Source organism: Lontra canadensis, unplaced genomic scaffold, assembly GCF_010015895.1.
Source record: "Lontra canadensis isolate GAN:19392208 unplaced genomic scaffold, GSC_riverotter_1.0 scaffold3, whole genome shotgun sequence".
Classification (NCBI taxonomy): domain Eukaryota; kingdom Metazoa; phylum Chordata; class Mammalia; order Carnivora; family Mustelidae; genus Lontra; species Lontra canadensis.
In genome coordinates this window covers 41380730-41402987 of record NW_022630997.1, presented here as the reverse complement: position 1 = coordinate 41402987, position 22258 = coordinate 41380730, and the positions used below count along the sequence as shown (strand labels likewise).

The following is a 22258-nucleotide window of genomic DNA, read 5'->3' as shown; positions in this document are numbered from 1 at the left end:
TATCTATAAACTCTATAACACAATGGTAAATAAAAAAGGCAGAGAAGCATGATAAATAACATGACAGAGATGTATTCAAGACAGAGACATTCTACAGGACAAATAACTCACCGTTTTAAAAGAGAAAGAGAAATGTATAGGTTATAAGAAACCTAACAGATTTGTCAACCCACGACAAAGCATAGACTTTGTGTCCCAATCCCAGCTGAACAAACTGAAAAAACAAAACAAAACAGAAAAATGTACAAGGCAACGGGGGAAATATGAACAGTGATTGGATTATTTGTTGCTACTAAGGAAATACTGTTAATTTTTTTAAATCGTGGACAGTAGTGTTGTACTTATGTTTTAAAAAATAATAATTATTTGAGACACTAAGAAAATGTATCTAAAACATATGTGTAGGACGATCAAAGCACTTCTCACTGAAAACGTGGTGTTTGAGCAGAGGTCTAGAGGACATATGTCCGAGGGAAGAGCCTTCCAGGCAGATGGACAATAAATGGACTTCAGTGAGACCAGTGTGTCAAGAAAGGAAAGAGATGAGTTCAGACTGTATGGGGTGCTAGATTAGCCAGGGTGTTGGAGACCCATTAAAGGACTTTAACTTTTATTTAGGTAGGAGGGAAATGGATGTGGTTTTAAACAGGGGAGTAAAGTAGTAAGATTTACCTCTTAAATGGATTATTCTGACTGCTATGTTTATTAATTAATTACTTTTTAGTGACTCTTATGTGCTAAATTCTGGGAATCAAAACACAAAAATACCTACCTTCCTAAACTGATACTGTAGTAGGAAAGACTACACTAGAAAGGGGGCACAGGCAAAAGCAAAGAGACTCATTGTTAGGTTATACCAGTAATCTAAGCAAAAGATGATAGAGGTTTAGACCAAGGTGACAGTGGCAGCAGTAATGAGAATTAAGTCTGGGTATATTTTGAAGATGGAACCAACAGGATTTACTAATAGATTGAAAGAAAAAGTCAAGGGGGCTCATGGGTGGCTCAATTGGTTAAGCATCTGACTTTGTTTCAGGTCATGACATGAGGATTCTGGGATGGAGCCTTACCTCAGGTTCCCCTCTCAGCAGGGAGTCTGCTTGTTCCTCTCCTTCTTCCCCTCCCCCAACATGTGCACTTTCTCTCTTTCTTTCTCAAATAAATAAATAATATCTTTAAAAAAGAAAGAAAAAGTCAAAGATGACAACATTTTCTTGTTTAAATACCACAAAAGATAATTACTATTTGTGACTATGATTTATATATTTCTTTCAGTTGTCACTTTTTCAAAGTCAGAAGGATGTCATGAAGCAAGGTATCTTGGGCTTGCTCATCTACATTGGACCTGAGTTCAAGGATGAACAATAGATTTCCCAGTTTTTGTATCATTTCCATTTAGCCTCTTCCTCTAGGAACTAATGGGTATAGATATTGACAGATGAACTCTCCAGTACGATATAGTTATTAGAGTGCAAGCCTGGGAGTCAGTGGAACATCTAATCTTAGCAGATTAAGCTGTGTGGCAATGACCGATCCATTTAACTTCTGTAGCCCTTAATTTTCTCACCGAAAAATGATAATAAGCATACTCTAGTTTTGTCAGTATTAAGTAAAACATGTTAATACGATTTCAGAAATAGAAAAATAAAAACAAGTCAGTGATATTCTATTTTATTTCTCTCTGTGACTGCAGAATACAGTGTAAATAAAGTAGAATCTATATGATCTTGAGCATAGACAGAAGTATGAAAGAATATCTTTCACAATTTTGGTAATATCCAAATTATGTGCTTTGCTAAAGCCATCAATATAAAAACAGAATTATTGGGTGATAGATTTTGAAAGGAATAGAGTTGAAAATTTAGCTTCTTCCTATTAATTTAAGGTACTCTCTTAGTGATTTCATGTCCTTCAATTTGAAGAGTCTATTGAGAGCATATTCTGTGTCAGGCATGGTATTCTGTACTAAGTATTCTAAAATCTCTTAAGAATCTTAGCACTGCTATTATATGTAGTCCGTTACTTATCACAGTCTCTCTGCTCAGCTTTTTTCAAAATAGGAGTCTGCATTAAGTTCAGGTACAACTTAGGGGTCCCAGCTAATGTAAATAGTTTAAAAGGCCTAAGTTTTGTGGTAACCCTGTACCCATTTAACAAGCTCAGGGACTCTGGTTTCCACCAAAAGCATTTTGTCAGCTCTCTTCCTCTCTGCTTTAATCTATAATGTAGAGAAGGCTAGGGAAGTAGTACTTTAGCTCCCAGTTGTCAAATTTTGCTACCTAAATAACAGAAGATTTAAATCTATCTTTGTTTCCTATATTCAAGAGCTGATTGGCTCCTCCTATTTTTAATTCCTTTTCCTTGGAAGGATGTTCTAATATGCATTCAGAAATATGACTGCTCATAGGATTTGTGTTAGATATTTTCAAGCTTAACGATACGGCATTTCCATTACTGTTGTTTAACGGGTTTTGTTCTTTTTTCTTTCTTTTTTTTTTTTTAGATTTTATTTATTTATTTGTCAGAGAGGGAGAGAGAGTGCACACAAGCAGGGAGAGTGGCAGGCAGAGGGAGAAGCAAGCTCCCCGATGAGCAGGGAGCCCAATGTAGGACTCAATCCCAGGACCCTGGGATCATGACCTGAGCTGAAGTCAGGTGCTTTACCAGCTGAGCCACCCAGGCATCCCACTGTTGCTTAATGTTAAACTACTATTCCTTTTGAGCTATATGAGCCATTTATAAGCAATAATGAATAATTCATTTTGAGAGGCAATGCATTTTTTCAGTAATTAATCTGAATAAAACTAATATTAAATATGAAGACATTAGTTAATAGGGTGGATAGTAGCAATCATTTATTCAAATTAAGGTAGAATTCTTTTATTTACAACATCAAGCCAACTTGGGTTGATAGGTTATAGAAAATTAATTTCTCACCATATGAGGAAATACATATTTTCTTTCTCTCAGCATGGCTTTAATTCAGAAATGACCTCTTCAATTCCTACCTCTTCTAGGAGAAACATTATTTACTCCTTGATAATCAGACTTCACCTTTGTTATGCTAAAGTCAGAGTTTATATTTCTTGTTATGTGGATTAGAAATGCACCACAAGGAACACTGCAAAATAAATTAGTAGAATTATTGCTTACTGTTGAGGACATTTCGGCAGCTACAAAATGGGTGAAAAAGACTTAAATTTACCAAGCAACATTATCACAACTGAATGGTACTTGGTACTGTTTTTCAAATAACAAATGAAAGAAGTAGAAGATGTATGAGACAGGGTTGCCTTTAAAAATGTGATTTTAATGCATTAATTACTGTGTGGCAAGGGCATAGGCAGAGGTTAGCCTTTTCTAGATATATTCTCATCTCTATTTCTTTAGATATTTTCATATTTCTGTTAACTAATCTCAGGATTTGTGTTTCTTCTTTTTTTTTCTAAGCAATGGAAAAATATTCCCAAGACATTGCTGATTTTAGTTTTCAGATTGCCTTTTTTCTCTGTAAGTAACATGAGTACAAGGGAATATTTCTGAAAAGGCTGCTTGTACCTAGATCAATTTCAAGTTAGAGCCTTTAAAAATTACCTGTATTTTTAAAAATTACCTAAATTATAAGTCAATAGAATGTTCTGGATAGTGGAGTGAGAGTAGACTTACATTAGTAGATGAACAAACTGTTTTGACACTCATTTTTTGGTACCTCTAATTCTTGGGAAAGTAATTGAGATTATATTGAATCCTGTAGTTTATTTTATAATGATCATTTAATAAAATATTTAAAATCATGGAGGTTTATAAAATTTCAACATGGGACATCAAAATAGATAAACTTGACAAATTAATGAATTGTGAATTACATATTTCATCAAAGTAGCTTTAAATGATTTTTTAAAATTTCAGCTATAATAATCATGCTTATTATAGAAAATGAAAAATATAGAAACATGCAAAAAAACAAATTAAAATCAACATTCATGTCGACCAGCATTAAAGACTTAAAATTTTTCATGTGTTTTCTTAAGGTGTTTTTTCCATATGCATTTTTAAACTGTTTAGTTTGAAATTATTTCCAACTTAAAGAAGAGTTGTAAGAAGACAATTAACATTTCTCCCCTATGCTTTGAGTGCTCCCTCTCTCTGCATATGTACACCTAACCACAGTACATATTCAAATGTTTCTAGTTCTCCAAAGAATGCCCTTGCTAGCAATTTTGTTTTCCTTCTTCAAAATCCAATCCAGGAACATACATTGCCTTTACATATCATAGCTCTTGTTTTCCTTTAATCTGTAACAGTTCCTTGGTCATTTCTCACTCTTTCATGACACTGGCATGTTTAATGAGTAGAGCCAACTGTTCTGTATATGCAAAATTTCAAGAAATTAAAATTATTTCCATTATTATAATTTTATATCCTTGGGGCACCTGGGTAGCTCAGTCAATTAAGCGGCTGTCTTCGGCTCAGGTCATGATCCCAGGCTCCTTGGATTGAGCCCTGCAAGCTTTGCGCAGTGGCAGTATCGTAGCCAATGAGGTTTATCCGAGGCACGATTTTTGCTGATTGAGCCCTGCATTGGGCTCCCTGCTCAGTGGAAAGCCTGATTCTCCCTTTCCTTCTGCCTGCTGCTCTGCTTACTTGTGCTCTCTCTCTCTGTCAAATAAATAAACAAAATCTTTAAAAAACATTTATATCCCTTTTCTGATTTAGTATTATATTTTGAGCATTTTCTAGTGTCATTAATTGCTCTTTCGGTTATTTTGGGTGGCTATATGTTTTTTATTTTTATTGGTCTTGTATTGGACGTTTTTACAGTTTGTCATTTTTTTTAGTATTACTAACACAGTTGGAAAGAATGTCTTATAAATAAATCTTCATTGTAATTTAAATTTCTGAATACATCTATCAAGTGTTTGTTAAGTGCTTGCAACATGGAGCAATAAAACAAAAATCCTACAGAAGACAATAATTAAATGTTAATCTCTCTGATTCTGAATATAATTAGAATGGAAATTTGGAAACAGGGGAAATTACTAGATAATGAGGTTGCCCGATTTAGGAAATGGACATACAGGATATGCTTTTAATTTTGAATTTCAGATGGGACACACAAGGAATAGCCACTAAAAAATTATTGCATATCTGAAATTCAATTTTAGCTATGTATTTTGTATTTGTTGACCCTACTGGAGGATTGAGTGGTCAGGAAAACGTCATGATCATGATGGAGGGAAGGGATGACAATGTTTCGTAGAATGAATGGCTTAAGAATGCCACTGAAGCAAGAGTGAGAATAGTTTCTATGAAGTATAGTTCATAGGAATAAAGACTTTGTGTCTCATTCACTGCTACATCCCCAACCCCTTTTAAACAGTGCCTGCACACTGTAGATAGTAAATATTTTCTGAATGAAAGAATGAATGAATGAATGAATGAATGAATGAATGAATGAATTTGCACTGGAATAAAATCAGGCCTTTTGGGACAAAGGTTACCTGTTGTATCTCTGTTGATAAGAATCAAATTTTTATGAGTTTGGAACACCTGGCAGACAGATTTGGAAATAATAATGATTTGTTAAGTTTCTACCATGTATCAGATATTGGGGCTACTTCGGTGAACAAGGATAGACATGGATTTTAGAGTCTAGTGAGAGTGACAAACATTTTTTAATTAAGCCACTTACTAATTTATAATTACAAACACACATATTATGAGAAGGAAGTACTTTGTCCTGAAATCACATAAAATATGGGTATATTCTTAAAAACATAAGTGAGGATAGGGTTATGTTGTATCATAAAGGATAGATCCAGTTTCTTCTATGAAATCTTCATTCATTCACTAATTTTCCCCCTGAGTTTATATAATACTCTTTAGGCTATCGCACTTGGTTCTTACACAGCTTTGGTTTTTTATTTTAATATATACATGATTTGGTAGATTATGTATTCTTTGAGGAAGGAGAGATTAGAATAGGCAAAAAGTTGTTTAGATTTATGATTTATTTTTATCACCTGTAGTTTCATGTATATAACAGGTATAAATTATATGTTGACTCACTGAAATTATGATGGAGCTTTTGATAGCGATAGATATACCATACACATCCAAGAGATTATTTCTTGATTCTTTGAGCATCTTGAAGAAGTTTATGGTGTTTAGAAGTCATTCTTAGTTTATAGACCTTGAGTGGCAATTGTAGGTCAAGGATAAATGTCTAGTGATTGGCAGTAAGGGAGCTTTGATAACCATTATCACATATTAACTTTAATCAAAGCAGTTGTTTTTGAATCTGGCTTCAATATTCATTGAAAATCTGACTACTTCTTACCACTTGTCTTGCCTTCCTTCTGGTTCCTGATGCTATCATCGCTTTCCTAGATTATTATGATAGCCTCATAATTGCTCTCCCATGGTCTTTTCCTGCTTGCAGCAACAAAAGGAAGATACTGGAAGCTTTTGAGCAGTGGTGGTAGCATCACAAGCTCTGTGCATTGACATGGCCACATTGTGTCTAATAGATTGGAATAGAGATATAGTAAATTTGTGTTGACTTGGCATAGTAGTAGGGAATCAGGATAACAATCAGTTCTTAAGGACTTCATATTCTTGGTAGTTAAATAATATCTGCTTGCCAATATTAGCACAGTTGACCCTTGAACATGGGTCCCTAACCTCCCTCATACTGTACCTTTGTAGAGTGTAAATTAATACTTTAATAAAGCTACTTTTTTTTAAAGGACACTACTAAGATGACAAATAGGCCAACCACTGATGAAGAGCAAACATTTACAATTCATATATCTGACAAAAGATTATATAGAGAATATATAAATAATTCCTGCAAATCAGTAAGGTGGCAAACAGCACAATTTTTAAAAAATAGGGCAAAATAATTTGGACACTTCAAAAAAAAGGAATAATGTAATGGCCAATGAGCACATGTAAAGGGGCTCAACGTCATTAATCATGAGGGAAATACAAAGTAACACCACAGTGAAGATACCATTGCCTACCCACTTGAGTGGTTTGAGTTAATAGAACCACCAAGTGTTGGCAAGGATATAGAACAACTAGAGCTCTCATTCTTTGCTGATGGGACCACAAATTTGGAAAAGTATTCAGGAGTTACTTTGTTTGACTTATAAAGTTCATCATACATTTGCCCTATGACCCAGCAAGTCATATACCCAGGAAGAGCAAAATCATATGTCCACAAAAAGACTTACATAAAAATATTCATAGCAGGAAACACAAAATGTCCATCAACAGAATAATTTTTCAGCAAATTATAGTATATTCATATTATAATACACTACTACAAAATAAAAAGGAATGAGCTACTAATATCGCCAGCCACAAGGATAAATTTCAGAAAACATTATGTTGAGCAAAAGAGTCATACACAAATGAATATTTGTGTCCTTTATTCTGTATAAACAATCTATGATAGAAGTCAGACGGTATTTCTTCTCTGTTAAGGAGGCATAGGGATTGACTAGTGAGGAACAGTTGAGAACTTTCTGGGATGATGGAAACGTTCTTTGTCTTGTTTGGGGTGAACATTTAAGATCTGTGCATCATATTATATCTTTATTATACCTCAATAACAAGAAAATACAAAATGCTATAAATAATAGCCAATTGCAAGCCAACCAAGCGACTCTATTAATGTCTCACCATTTTTTATAAGAAAAATAAATCCTGCTTCTCTGTCTTCAGACAAAGAAAACAGTTTTATTTAATGCTATTTTTATATACTTCTATATGGCATATAAATTATAAGAAGGTTATTTAAACAATTTACTAAAGATTACCTGTGGAAAAAGGTGAATATTTTGCCTTCTTGCATATACATATATATTGAGGGGAAAAGGTGATTTCCCAAGTAGGCTCTTGCACTCTGTTCTCTTACCATTTCTTGTGGTAAAATGTGAACTATAATGTTCTGACCATGGAAAAGTAATTATATATTGATGAACTCTTTTTTCTCTTCTCTTATATTTTTTCTTTTTATAATAAAATATTTGATATGTATCAAAGAATGTAAGTAACACATGTTACAAAGCAGATGCCTCTGCCTCCCTCTTCATTTGAAGTATTTAAAGCTTTTAGCAATCCCTTGCAGACCTAATGCCTGTTCTGAATTTTGTATTTTCATTTCCTCATGTGTATATATCTATCCCTTGCATATGTACAGGTATGTGTTTATGTATGCATATATATTTTTTACAATATATTATGTGCTTCTCTTTTAGCTTCATAGAAGTGGTGTATTATGGTATTGCTCTTTCCCTTCAATAATAAGATTTTTGTGATTCATCCATGTTGCTGTATGTAGCTGAAGTTTACTAATTTACATTGCTACATAATTTTCTGTTGTGGAAATGGTTTTTTTTGGTCACATTTCCTTTCTCATCCTTTGACCCCACTCGTTGTTAAACCAGCAAAATTATCAGTGACTTCACATATGTGACTGCTTCTAAGAAAGTGTTGTAATTATGACTTGGAAATATAGATACCATTAGAAATTCCTACTATTCCTATAACCCTAGTAAGCTATATGATTTGCATTTTTATAGTAGGGTATGAATTATATAGTTATAATGACAGCTGCAGGGTAGGAAGTTTTAACACACTAGAATGAAATGTATCTTGGAGACATTTTTGGTATCTGAAGATCGGCATGCCCCATATGGTGCCACTGAACCAATGAGTTTGAAGAAATTATTCTTACTGCTGAAACAGCACAAAGTACGAATTACTCTTTTTTTTTAATAGGAACTTATCTTTTCAGCTAAATTTCTATTTAAATAATTATATGTATAAAATACATTGACTAAATATAATGTTCTTTATCACACATTAGTGTGATTTTCCTCCATGTTCCAATAAAATGCTACTGTATTTTCTAAATTTGAAAGTTGTAACAAAAAGTTGCAGGTCAAAGTTAATACCAAGTTATAACATTATCATTCACTATAAAAAATAACCATAATTCTGATGGGTTTTTTAATAGTCCATTTTGTTATTAATATCTATTGTAGTGAAACAGTGTTTTATTTCTCACAGAATATGGTCCTTTATAAAAGAACCCCAAAGTATTTACATAAAAATGTAATTTTTGTGTACATACAGATATAGCTTATTTTTATTCATAACCATAGTATTTTTTAAAAGATTTTATTTATTTGAGATAGAGAAAGAGAGTTAAGAGAGAGAGTATGAGCAGTGGAGAAGGGCAGAAGGAGAGGGAGAAGCAGGCTCCCCACTGATCAAGGAGCCTGATGTGGGGCTAGATCCTAGGCCCCTAGGATCATGACCTGAACCAAAGGCAGACACTTAACTGACTGCACTACCCAGGCACCCACATAACCATAGTATTAGAGTCATTGTGGTTAGCCATTTTATTAATGTAACCACAGGCTTAAGATAATATGAAATTTGGTATAAATTTAACTTTTTAATATAATTTGTATTGGGGCTGACTTTTTGCTTTATGTTTTATTTTTGAGAGAGAGAGAGAGTGCATGCATGAGTCAGGGCCGGGGCCAGAGGGAGAGAGAGAATCCCAAGCAGGCACCACACTGGAGCTTCATCTCCAACTTGGGGCTTGATCTCACAGCCCTGAGATCATGATCCCAGATGAAGCCAGGAGTCTGACACTCAACTGACTGAGCCACCTAGGCATCCCTCATTACATTTTTAACTCATATAAATAATTAACTTTTTTAAAAGTCATGGTGTGAAATCCCTTTTGCTGTTCCACAGATCAGAATCATGGATCAAAAGAGAGGAAGAGGGGGAGGGATTGGAGGAGAGAGAGGATTATAAAAGAAGCTTGGTATGATTTCTGTTCTTATGTGGCATCATACAGAAGGTTTAAAATTACAGTATTATGAGTATCTCATTAAAATGCCAGACAGTCAGAGACTGATCTAAAGGTAATCAAAGATAATCAGGTCTTTGGAGGATCTTCTTTCTAGGTTGCTCTAGTGAGAAAAGACAAAGAAGTGAAATAACTCTGATGTCAAATCAGAGATTTTCCCCCCTAAATCAACCTAAAAACTTGACTGCTTGACTGAGTTGGTCCTAACAGTAGATTCAAACCCCTAGAGAAGATAGGCAGAGCACTGTTTTTCTGTTGACCAGGCTGAGGCTCCATTCGTCTTTATATCATATAGTACACTGCACATACTTGTGTAGAAGCGTAGATCTCTAATAACAATAACAGTAATTCTCCATGAAGCAACTGAAACCCTGTCTGAAAGACATTATGCATTTGTTTTCTTGAATGGGGAAGGCATTATCGGGATGGAAGGCTTATTAACCTCATTAAAAAAAAATGTAAGGGGTGGAATTTTTTTTTAATAAGTCATGCAGTAAGGAAATTTAAGTTATCGCAGCTCCAGGACAGCAATTACTTAAATATTGACAACTTATACATGTTTTACATGCCCACTTGCTCTCCTGTTCACTACTGAAATGTAGTTACCATAGCAATGAACACATCACATGGTTCCTGTGCTAGTTCTAAAATAGAGAACAGCAATATGCCATATGAACCATGCTTATTTTCTACATAAGGACTGCATATACAACATGAGGCTATTCCATACCCTTCTCAGTGCAGATAGCTTGTCATTGATTTAGAAAGCTTTTAAAGTAAAAAGCAATTGGCAAGAGGACACATCAAGTCTCCAACCTTTCTTGTACTATATGGTATATATTCTTTGCCACTGAGCTAAAAGGACAGCTTTACTAGCTTTGACCAGCAGCGACTCTGCTATTATATATTTAACCAAATATCTTCTACTGGAATATCAGTACCACTCAGGAGATTAGATGGGAGGGGCATATATACCATTGATGAAAACATTTTCTCTGTTTTATTGACCAATCCTTAACCAATCTTAGCTTTTCTCCTACTGTTTCCTTTTATGTATCGAGTTTTTAAAAAATAGGATTCTTTTGAGAATTTGAGGAGAGGAGGATGCCAGGCACAGTTGGAGATATGCTATTAGTTCCCTTTTAGGACCATTATTGCTCTGTAAGATTTAAGCATAGGTTACACAGCAGTATATCGATAGAAAAGGACTGCAGATTTCTGTGATAGATGCTGTCAGGTCTCCACTTCTGCCGTACTCTTGCATTCTTTTGGAGTATGTAGTAGACTGTCAGACCTCAAGAAATAAAACAGGAGCATACATACCCCTATTACTGTGCATCTTATATATTTGCTTGAAATAGTCCTTTGACATGTTAGTGAATGTGCTTTGACATGTTAGTGAATGATGCTACTCTGTAACTATTTCTAACATATATAAAATAAGCACTGGAATAAAATAAGGAAATAAATTTCAATTTGAGCTGCCAGTTGTACTACACCTATTGTCACTAGAACTATAAATTGAATTTTTTAAATATTATGTACTGAAACTACTAGAAACAGCTACGCTACAGATAGTGGAGGACTCCATTGCTTTATTTCTTCATTACCTTATACTCTTGACTAAATTTTGTAAGATGTGAATCACAGGTCTTCACACACAAATTAGTAAATTTAAGAAGCTAAATAGGGTGCCTGGGTGCCTGGGTGGCTCAGTCCATTAAGTGTCTGCCTTTGGCTCAGTTCATGATCCCAGAGTTCGGAATCCAGTTCCATATCAGGCTCCCTGCTCAGCAGGGAGTTTGCTTCTCCCTCTCCCCTTCACCCTGCTCGAACTTTCTCTCTCAAATAAATAAATAAAATCTTTAAAAAGAAGAAGAAGCAGAAGCAGCAGCAGCAGCTAAATAGGCATATGTATTTGGCTGGCTGGCTATCACTAATGGGGGATATATGTTGATTGTTTAATATTGTGTTTGCTTTTTCATCCCCTTTTATAATTTGAAAAACATGTGATTTAGTATTACATAAACTGTGTAGGTGCCCCTGGTTAGCTCTGATGGTTAAGTGTTGGACTCTTTTGATTTCGGCTCAGATCATGATCTCAGGGCCCTAGAATTGAGCTCTGAGTCAGTCTCTGTACTCAGCAGGGAGTCCACTTGAGGATTCTCTCTGTCCTTCTCCTTCTGCGCCTCCCCCTGCTTGCGCGCGCGCACTCAGTCACTCTCTCTCTCTCTCAAATAAATAAAACTTAAAAAAAAAAAAACAACTATCTAATATGGGTACTTTTATATCCAGATAATTTACTAAAAGTAGAACAAGTGACCAGAGATGTCATTATAATCTTGTACTTGAACCTAATTTATTTTTTTTCTTGGTCATTATTAAAAAATGGTATACTACACTGATGAACATAGGGTAGGAAAGGAAAAATAAAATAAGATAAAAACAGAGAGGAAACCCAACCATAAGAGACTCTTAACTGTAGGGAATAAACTGAGGGTTGCTGGAGGGGAGGTGATTGGGAAAATGGGGCAATTAGGTGATGGGCATTAAGGAGAGCCCTTGATGTAGTAAGCACTGGGTGTTATATGCAACTGATGAATCACTGAATTCTACCCCTGAAACTAGTTATATGCTGTATGTTAACTAATTTGAATTTAAATAAAATCTAAAAAAAATTAAATTAAAAATAAGACTTACCAAAAAGAAAGAAGATGGTACACTATAGAAATAGGTAATACAGAAAAGAAACTCTTTTGTAATACCACCACATCTCATAGTGAGATAATCTCTTAGTTTGGGATATGCCCTTCCAGATTATTTTTTATTATAAGAAGTACTAAAAACGTTTAAGAGCATGCTATACTTCTGCCTTGCAGCTTTTTTCTAATAACTTAGACTGCTATTCTTGTTAATAAAGACTTTATCTTCCTTATTTTTTATAGTAGTTGTATTATTATATGACTATACTATAGTTTATTCTCCTATTGAAGGCTACTGGGATGTTTTCTATTTTTTTGTTACTGTTAATAGTGCTATGTTAATATATGTCTGTATACTTTTATGTAAATTTTTGTATAGGCTCAATTTCTAGAACTATAACTGCTGATTCTTAGGAAATGAATATTTTAAATTTTGATAAATTTTCTTTATTGTCCTGAGTTTTTTACCAAATCATATCCCCAATTTAAGCTTTGCTGAAATGATAAATTTTAAATGACATCTCATCATTTTAATTTGTATCTCTACAGTTATTGTTGAAGTTCCACATCTTTTCATGTTTCTAAGCCATTTGTATTTTCATCTTCTGTTCTCTCCTTAATTCTTTGTCCATCTTTCTTTGGGACAGTTCAGTTTTTTCCTTACTAACTTTTTTCTTGTATGTTTCCTTTTCTTTGTTCATTAGAAAAAATTCTTGGTTGACTTGTAAATATTCCATCCAGTTCATCTTGTGTCTTTATTTTTGGTGCTTTCTGGTATATGGAGGTTTTTAATTTATATATAGATTTAGATTTATTAGTCTTGTTTTTTTATAGCTTCTAGCCCTTTTTTATTAATATTGAATTGTACATTTCATTTGAGTCTCATGTACGTATTCATTCACTTGTTTACAGAATCTAACCATCTGAGTCCTATAGTATATCAGGTGTCTGCTCGATAATTGGTTAATACTCTATGTACAGTCCGGATGTAATCATATTTGCAACAATATTTGAGCATAGTAACAAGTCAAATTCTCTAGAATGGTTAGCAGGTACTTCTGAATATTGCTGTAGAGCAAATTAACACAGACATGACCAAATTTTCTAGAATTATTAACAGCTACTTTTGAATATTAATGTAAAGTGAAAATAACACATAACATGTAAAGCAAAAGTAAAAAGCTACATATAACAAGTAGTTATGGTTATGATAAAATAAATTATAATTATCCAATGATGTATAAAGACCCCTTCCCAAAACCAAAATAAAACAATAGAAAAAACTGTCTATCTCTACTAGACCATTATTATCTGGTAAGGAAATGTTACTGGTGTGGAAGCTTTGGCTACAGTAATTTCTAGAATGTAAAATGAAAAAATCTTAAAAAGCCTGTATCTCCCACTCCCCTTCACCCATTTGCCCATTCCCCACTCCCTCCCCTCTGGCAGTCATCAGTTCTCTGTATTTATGGGTCTGTTTCTGCTTTTTGTTTGTTTTTTTATTCATTTGTTGTTTTGTTTTGTTTTAGATCCCACAGATAAGTCAAATATGGACTAAACAGTACAGCATAGGGAATGTAGTCAATGATATTGTAGTAGCGCTGTGTGGTAATAGATGGTAAGTATACTTGTAGTGAACATAGCATCAAGTATAGGCTTATTGAATCACTATATTGTACACCTGAAACTAGTGTAACATTGTGTATCAGTCAAGCTTTAATTTTAATGAAATGGTATTTTTTTTAAAAAGATATCATCAAAAAAGAAAAAAAAAACAAAAACCCTGAACATGGCCAGTTTACAGGTAGGCAGAATACACAGTCATCTGAGAGTTTATGAATTTTAAGTCTGCTTTTTCCACTACTTGCCAAGGTACTCCTTTGTGTTAAAGCTTTTACTCTATTAAAGTTGATGTACCCTGGAAATTTTAGCATTCTAAATGTTGCCAAGTATTAATGCCACAGTGTGAATAAGTTTAAGAGCCTTTCCTCATCTCAGTTTTGGATAGGGAAGGTAAGAGACAATAAGAAGACTAGTGGTCTGAGGTAAGAGGCAAAGATGAACAGTGTGAATCTGAGGATAGGGCATCAAAGGTAACCTTTGAACAACTCAGAGGTTGTTCTGAATCTAGACTTCATCAGCCCAATATACATGTGTCTGTTCCTCAGCTTCACTCACTTTATTGAAATTGATTGGAAATGTTAAAATATTGTAAGGTGTTCCCTGTTTATAATTTATAAAGCATCATTATATGAATCAGAGTTAAAACAGAGAAGCAGAACCAGTACATATAGATATTTGTTATAAGGAATTGGCATATGCAGTTCTGGAGGCTACCAAAATCAACCCAAAATCCTTTCAGGAAAGGAAGATCATAAATAGGTTGAAACCCTGTGTGTATAAGCCGGTTAATAACTCAGCTCAGGGAAAGCCTAAGTTCTCTTTTACAAGGCTCAGCCAATTAAGTCAGGCCCACCTGGGATAATCTCCCTTTGATTAACTTAAAGTCAACTGATTAGGGACTCTAATTACATTTGCAAAATTCCATCATTACAGCAACTAGGTTAGTGCTCGATTGAATAACTGGGGAAGATGGTTCATCCTAACCCAAGTTCAGACATTAGGAAAAAAAACCATCATAATCCTTTGGACATCATTTAAATAATTCCTTTCTTGATAATAATTCATAAAAAATACTTCCCCCACAACTGGTAACTCCACAAATATTTTCATATGATATAATCATGCTACAGGAACCCCAGCCACACTCCAAAAATAAGCTTCATTATTGGTCAAAAGCAAGATTTAGAACTTAGAAGGGTCTCCTTAGGAGGCCATCTGAATCTATCCCTTCATTTTATAGTTGTAAAATCTGAAGCCCTTAAAGGCTGTCAGCTTGATTTTTGTTTATTAATACCACAAAAGGAAATACCTCATTTAGGAATATATTTTAGTTGACTTAGTCTTTCATCTGAGGCCCTATAAGAATTACCTAAGAAAGTAGGTGGGACTGAAAGTACTCCATTTTCAGTTCAATTAAACTATTTGCTATTTCATATTACTATTGTATATGAGAGATATTGGTATGCAGAAATATGTTTCTTAGGTTGCAAAAACTGAAAATCTGGATATTTAATGAATTTTGTAGACATGGCTTTTATCAGAATGAATCTTATACTTATACTCCAAACATGTTCTAAAAGGTGTTGTGAGGATTACTGACACAGTTTTACGGTTTCTCCATTGCCTTGCCTCCCAACTTTACCTTATCATTTTTTATAATGGATTCCTAAAGTATGCTTTCTGATATTATGGTCTAGAGTTAAGTTGAAGTGACATTTAGTTGGAAGGGTTTTTGGTGCTTAGTCATATCTGGTGTTCTTGAGCATTTACACAAACTTTTCACCATTAAAGTTCCCTTAAAATCATTTATTAATTCAAAAAATACTTAATTGCCTTCTACATGCCAAGCACTTCTCCTGATAAAACAGTGAGCAAGATGGTCTAGGAGGAAAGTAAGACAGGGAAACACCAGCATTAATTGTGGAAAATACCATTACAGATGAAATATAAGGATATGATTCATGACTTTATGGCCAACTGCCTTCACATAGTACATACTTAATAAATACTTTTTGAATAACTAAGGTATATATGACATTTTTAAAGGAATATAGACTTCTAAAAAATATATGCCTATAGGGTTCTTTGTATAGAACTTGGGTAAGTAGAACAGGTAGAAAAGCTGTGAAAAGTTCTGATTTGGGGATGGATTCAGGGACCAGAGTATATTGGAATGGGTGCAAATCCATTTCCACTGATTAGCAATTTGTTTCATTTTCTTTAGAGACGGTCTTATTCTCCTTGTTCATGACCTTTAACCTTTGTTTGAAATTAGTGCATCAGTTTGTGCTAATTGAAATTGCCAGTGACCAAGTGAATATGACATATCTATAAAAGAACAGAGAAAATTAGGTCCTTATTATGTTGCTGCATCACTAATCCAGGCTTCCAGCTAAATGCCAGAATATAAATTAGATCTCTTATCAAATGTGGCACATAAAATTTTAGGATCCTTTTTAGTGTAGTACATGTGCTTTCAATAAATGCCGGCTTTGGCAAGAAATTAAATCAGTGTTCTTTGTGTCAAGTACACTTGCATTATATTTTATGCTCTATAACTTTAAAACTGTCCTTGCAAACCAGGTCAAGGGCAAAATTAAATTTGGTTTCTGGATTTAGTTTTACATCGAACAAATACCATTTTTTCTTTGTTTGGTTATATTGTGTTATGGGTATTTGCTTTATTTTGTTTTTTCACTGAGAACAAAATTCAGAATCCATAACACCGTCTCTCCACTAACTATTCTGCTGCCACACTGGCCTATTTTCAGTTTTAAAAACCATTGAACTCTTTTCTCCTGTCCTCTCACAGTCTCTTTGCAAATGCTCTTCCCTCTGCCTTGACCTATTTTTACCCCATTATTCAGTATTATTCACCCGGTTAACTCTTACTCATTCTTTAAGCCTCAACTATCATTCTCTTAGAGATTCCTTCTTCATCTGCACCACAACCAACCTTAAAATACAGTTTTAAACACCCCTCTTAATATTACTAGATCACTATTTCTTAACAGTCCCTGGCACATAGTGGGTGCTTATTAAGCAAAAGGATAGATTAATATATTGAGTACATACTGTGTTCTAGTCACTATAAAATTCCCTCAAGGAACTTTATCAAGTCCAAATTTCAAAGGCCCATGTCACTTTGTAAATGATATACTTACTTTTACTTTAGGGGACAAAATAAGCAGTTCTGAGTGAAATAAGTATAAAAGATACAAGGATATACATTTATATAAATGCATGTATACATATGTTTGTGTGTGGCACATTGCAAAGTAAAGTGAATATTTTACTGTGGTTGCTGTCAAGAAACCTTGAAAGCTACTACTTTTAGTGAATACTGTTGTACAGTAATTGCCTAACAAGTATGTCTAGAAAAACAACCTGTTTCACATATAAACTTCCCCAAGCATCTCTCTGCTCTTTATATCTTTGGCTTCTAATAGTTCTTTGCTTAGAATCAAAAGTCAGAATCTCTGAAATCTCCCAGAAAAGGCCATTTAAATTAAATGAGTCCATCAAGATTTGGAGGAAGGCCACTTGAAAAAAAAAGAAAATATATTACATTCTACCTTTAATTTTCAAAACCTGAAAACTAATGGTAATTCATCTATTCTTTTTGATGGCCCGTGTGCCCTAGTCCTGTGATTTCCTTAGCATCCTGTAATAGTTTCTGCTTTTATGCTTTCAGTGTTTTTCTTCCCAAGATGTTCTTTCAAGGTCTAACACAGAAATCCTTTTTTCTCTAATGAACTTTTCCTGACTAAACCTATTCCTTTTTTTTTTTTTGAACTCTTGAGTTTTTTTACCATGTTAGTATATATTTCTCAATTTTTGTACACTATACTATCATGTATTTGATCAAATATAAGTTTTTTTAATTGTAGCTTTTGTGTGTGTGTGTGTGTGTGTGTGTATTTGCTGTATTCTTGCTCCTTAATCTCACATGACCCCCACACACAGTCTAAATCACTTTAATCTTATTTTCCTTGAATTAAATGAAATACAATTTTAAATTCCTTTCCTGGAAAATTAAATATTAGTCATTACTAGGGTACTTTCCTTCACCCCCTCAAGGTTCTTACAAATTAAAACACCCCCCCCAACCCACCCACCACCAAATCTTCTGTCCCCATTGGCTCTACTGAGAGACCCACTGTTAGCCCTTCAAGTCTAGTGGCTCTGCTGCTTCCTGGAATGTGAGAATCTTGGCCAAGGTTGGTAGCTATGGTAGCTTAAATATAACTTCCTATGTTTGTTATTTTCTGTTGGCCCTTCAAGACTAACATTTTATGAGGTGTCTGGGTGACTTGGTTAAGTGACCAGCTCTTGGTTTCAGCTTAGGTCATGATCTCAGGGTCGTGGGATCGAGCCCTGTGTTGAACTCCATGCTCAGCACAGAATCTGCTTGAGATTCTCTCTCAAATCAATAAATAAATAAACTCTTTTTTTTTTTTTAAGAGATTGACATTTTACTCTTTTCCTTCCCTATTCTGTCCTTGAGGGCCCTAAGAAAATTGCTTAGTAGCATGGACAGAAAAAGTATATAGACCTTGTGGGGCCCTAAATTTTTTTAAATATGGTTTTAAAGCCCTGGAAGTCTGAAGGTCAGGTGAAAGTAAAAAGATTGAGAAAAGGGGAGTTACAGACTGGAAAGTCAAATTACAGGTCTTAGAATTTAGTCTAGCTCCGGCAATGCTCCAGGAACATTACTGTATCCTTAATAAGTACTTGTTGAGTTGATGAAACAATATTTGTAAAACTATTCCCTACAACTGAATTAAGAGAGTTAAAGATTTTAACAATTCAGGACTACTGCCTATGACACTGGTGATCTTTTAAACAAGTGGGCATATCAAAAATAAGACATAAACCTCGTTTTAGGAAGAATAACGATATTATAAGGCCCCACTTGCAATTCTAGTTTTCAGATTAATGAATATGATAAAATTAAGATGGAATAAAAATTTTAGAAGACAGTTAAGTAAAATCCAAATTGAATGTGGAATAAAGGCCAAATTGTTATTTTCAGTCATGTGGTGCATATTTCCATATGTTCTGAAAATCCTCAAGAACTTGGCACAAAGTTCTCCTGAAATAATTTCTGCTTCTTAAATGACAGGTGCCTCATCTTTTATTGTAGCATTAATTCAGAATCTCATCAAATAAGAAAATGCATAACACAAAAGATAAATTTATAAGCATTTTCCTAACTTTAACCATAGATTCGTTACTTTCTATTTCCTTCCTCTCCTTCACCTTCTGGCCTCCTTATGTCTTTATTTTCTCCTTCTTTTCGTTTTAACCACAATCACTACTCCATCAGATGGTTCTTGTTTCTACTTCTGAATACATTTAAATGCCATTTATAAAATCATAAATTCTTATTGAATTTATGTTTAAAAACCTAATGGGATTCAGCAGTAGTTTGAAATTGCAACAAAATTATTAAATGTAGGTTTTAATACCAGTGATGATTCACATTTTCCAACCTCCACATTTTATAATTTGTTTTTCTTGGCAAGGGTTTAAGTATCCATGAATAAGGCGAAAGGTTTCTTGAATTTTGATATTTAAAGAAGGAATGAATCTTTTCCTGTCTTCTAAAAAGTTACTTTACCTTTTGCAAAGAGATAAAAGCAGTAGAAAATGACAGAGACTTAAATCTACTCACTGATTTAGGCCAGTCGAAGTCACTGGACTTTTGCTTATGAAATCCTCCCTGATTTGAGGTTGTCTGGTTGTTAAGGTCCTTCCAAAAAATCATTTTTATGGTCATTGAATTCTAGAATGAGAAGAACTTGAGAAAGTGTTATAAGCCTTTCATTTTCAAGTTGAGGAATCTGAGAAAGGCAATTTGTGTCTTGCCCAAAGTCACATGAGACATAAAGTAAGAGGCAAAGCAAGAACTGGATATCGAGTTTCTTTATTCCAATTCTGGGACTGTTTTTATACCATTATTTTATGAACACGGAAAGCAAGCTGATTGTTTACCTAAAATTCATTATATTGTATGTATCTTAGAACTTGCCATATCTTTCTTTTAATTTTTTTAAAGGTTTTATTTATTTAGAGAGAGAGAGAGCATATGAGCAGGGGGATGAGCAGAGGAGAACAGAAAAAGAATCTTAACCCTACTCCACACTGAGCATGGAACCCAAAGTGGGCTCCATCTCACAACCCGGAGATCATGACTGGAGCCAAAACCAAGAGTGAGAGTTTTAACCACCTGAGCCACCCAAGTGGCCCAGAACTTGTCATTTCTATACTTTATTCTTTGAGTTAAAATTAGTCATCTGTTTTCTGATTTGCCATCTAAGAATCTTCATTTGTCTTCCCTTTTATATCCAGTCTGCATAATGCTGCTAAGTAAGCTAAATCTTTCTAAAATCTAGTCCTAATTATGCCATTTACCTGTTCAAACACTTCAGTACCTCTCACCTTCTCCATCCACCTAGCACATTGTTAAATAAATTAATAAATCCATTGTCTTAATTTATTAAAGAGTAACTCTGTCTTTCAACTTGTAGTGCTTTCTGCTCCTCTGCTCATCCCTTATGATCCAGCTTAATTGGACCACTTGCTGTTCACAGAATACACCTTTGATTTTCCATACCTTTGTGTCCTTCCTTATTACATAGTCACCTAAATGTTTACCTCTCTTTCTACATTTTTATCAAATTCTGGGGCATCTGGCTGCTGCAGTCATTAGAGCATGCAATTATTGATGTTGGGGCTGTGAGTTCAAGCCCCATGTTGGAAGTAGGGTTTACTTTAAAAAAAATTTCCCTTCCGCCATAAAGCCTTCTTTTGTTTTCTTTTCTTTAAATTTCAATTGCAACCTGCTATACTCTGACTTCAGTTTTTGCATTCATCTTAATTATTATTTTTGGTTAATCAGATGAGTCTAGCAGAGTGCCATATAACCATGCAATAAGAGGTATCTACTATGTTCATTGGTTGCTAAAGTTCTTGAAACCTATGGAAGATAGCTATCCCATTTTATTCTTACAACAGATCATCAAATATCCACCCAGATCATCACAAGTGAGAAAAGCCCTACAAGTATATATTAGTATTTATTTGTTAAAAAAAAGAAAGACTTCATTTTAAAATTGTGAAGTGTACCATAATGACTTATTGCTGATTGTAAGCCCATTTAGACATCTGTTTTTATCCCACATGCTGTAAATTTTCTAATTATCTTTGAGGTCAGCAAAGTAAAATAAAATAGTAGCTTGTTGGGACTCCTGGGTGGCTCAGTTGGTTAAGCGGCTGCCTTCGGCTCAGGTCATGATCCCAGCGTCCTGGGATCAGGTCCCACTTCAGGCTCCTTGCTCAGCAGGGAGCCTGCTTCTCCCTCTGCCTCTGCCTGCCACTCTGCCTGTGCTCACTCACTCTCTCTCCCTCTCTTTCTCTGACAAATAAATAAATAAAATCTTTTAAAAAAAAAAATAGTAGCTTGTCATAAAAGTGCTTATTTGGTAACTTACCAAGTCCTCAAACTGAATTGTGTTTACTGTTTACCCCTGTCATTTAATCTGTATGTAGGGTGTTTTGTAGGTTTTGTTTAGTTAACTTGTTGGTTTGTTTTTTGCTATTTTTGTTGCTTCTATTGTAAATCTTTTGACACTTATCCTTGTATTGTATTCTTTGATACCCAGTATCTGCCAGTGATGTCTGGACTCTATATGTCTTTGAAAATATAATTATAATTTTAAAATTCAGAAAAATATTCTCTTAGGAAAAACTATCACCCTGTATATTTGTATATTACTTGGAAGTGAGGCAAATGCCAACATCCTTTATGGTAACTTTCCAGGGCAGGACTGCAGACGTGACCAAGATATGGGTTGCTTAAATACTCTCACAGAACACAGCAGACCAGCAATTTATCAAATATTTCACCAAATCATAGATCTCATTCTTGAAAATCTCAGTATTCATACATACAAAGATCTTGGCTGTTTTAAAAAACATTCTTTTGATCAGTTTAACTCATTCCAGTGCACATTTATTTAATCACACTCTC

General features: G+C 34.3%; 1 protein-coding gene and 1 pseudogene across 3 annotated transcripts in view; both read left to right on the top strand.

The window, feature by feature from the left end:
- The window catches only part of ADK (adenosine kinase), a 517994-nt gene that overhangs the window by 380037 nt on the left and 115699 nt on the right, over positions 1-22258 (top strand). The window lies entirely within an intron of this gene.
- LOC116858570 lies at positions 4509-4742 on the top strand (annotated as a pseudogene).